Genomic DNA, 1,926 nt, shown 5'->3' with positions numbered 1-1,926 from the left:
CACACACACACACAAACACTCGAACTGCTGCTGCGTCTCCCTCTCTCTTTTCCGGTTTTAGCGTTGTTTACGCGGAGCGAGTGCGCCTCCTCGGACACAAACATACAAAACAACAACAACAGAAAAACACACACACACACACACACCCAGACAGAGGCAATAGAGAGAGAGAGAGGAAGCGAGCGAGCGCAAAAGACAAAAAAAGGACAAGCGGAAACAAGGACAGAAAACCCAACAAAACAAGCAGGAGGCCGAAAAGAGGCATGTGAACACACACGAAAATTGCACACAACGACCTAAAGGCGAAGAGGGGCATATGAAAAGGAGGAGAGAAATATATGCCCGACGCGTGCTGGTGCTGCCCCCAGGGAAGGGGATGCGATGTACTGTGCGCCTGCCCCCCGCGGCTGAGTCAGTGGCGTGTGGGAGCAGAGAAGACACGCGGCACAACTTCACGGCGGTGCTCAACACCGAACAAAAACGGGAAACACATGGCCACAAAGAGACACGGCGGCAAAAAAGCAAAGCTAATATGAGATGGAGGCCAATGAACAACCATCACACAATCACACACACACCACCAGCATTACGATAACAGGATCAATAACGAAGCGAAAGCGATTAAATATCACGACAGGAACAAGGCGGAGAATAACAGTAATAATAAAACCCAAACAAAAGAAAGAAATCCGCCAACAGAGGAGGACACAAAAAACAAAAAAAAACAGAGACATACCATCAAAGAAATTCTCCCCCCTTCTCTCATTCCCTTCCTTCCACCTTTTCTTTTCCCTCGCCATACCTCTGTTCTTGTGGGTCGTACCACTCACAGTCGCCCAAACAGCGAGCAGCATCCCGCCGTAAAACAATAATCGCCAGAAGCAACAAACCTCCCAAGCAGAGCCCCACACGCAGACACCATAGATATATATATATACTGAGGGAAGAAGATACAGAAAACAGGATGCCAAGAGAAAAGGGCAGTGCGAAGGTGCCAGTGGGTTCACCACCGGGTCAGCGCATTCCTCCCCCTCTCTTCTTCACGCTGGTCTTCCGCGCAACAAACTCCCCACCCGCTCCCGGCACGTGCACGGGCCGCGCCACCAGCGCGTGTGCACAGCACACCCAAACAAACAATGATAAAAAATGGCCAAAACAGAAAATAAAACAAAACAGAAATCAAAACAACAAAACATAGTACCAGAGGGAAGAAAGCAAATGAATCAAAAAAAAAGAAGGCGGCCACGGGGAACAAAGCAAAAAAAAAGGAAATCCAGGCTTGTAGTAGATGGCATTACACGGGCTGTGACAACAACACCTCCACACACAGCGGAAGCACACGGTGGGAACGCGGGTGCGCAGAGAACCCAACGTCCCCCCTCTCGTCTTCCAACAGTTCATCGCAGTTACTCCGTTTCCCCACCTGCGTTTCTATGGTGTCTCCGCCATTCTGTTGGCTCAAAAGAAAAAGGAAACACACCCCCCNAAAAAAAGAAGACGAGATCGAAAGCAACGAACGAAATAAACAAAAGATCGCCCTGTATACCAAAAAGAAGCCACATAAACTATGCAAGACATTGTTCTTGCATACGTCTGTGGACAGTTCTGCTCCGGTGGTGTTCGCTCCGTGCCCCTCTCCGCACGCGCATGCCACAGCGGCCGTTCTTATGCCTTATTCCCTCAGTTTGTTTACGAGTGACATGATGCTTTATTCGCGCCTTGTTTGTATCTCCGCTTTCGTTGATTATTTATTGCGTCCGCTCGTCCACCATCTCGCTTGAATGTTGGTTACTGCCCCGCCCTCACGGCGCAGATACACCGGAACAAAGGGTGATACCAAGGCGGGTGAAATGCGTGGGGCGTTGAAGGGGGCGGGCGACAGGGAGCATGTGGTGGCAGGCGGACGATTACACACACACACACACA

Source organism: Trypanosoma grayi, assembly GCF_000691245.1.
Source record: "Trypanosoma grayi strain ANR4 Tgr_829_V1, whole genome shotgun sequence".
Classification (NCBI taxonomy): domain Eukaryota; phylum Euglenozoa; class Kinetoplastea; order Trypanosomatida; family Trypanosomatidae; genus Trypanosoma; species Trypanosoma grayi.
The sequence above is the reverse complement of the archived record's forward strand: the minus strand, read 5'-3'. Positions refer to the sequence as shown.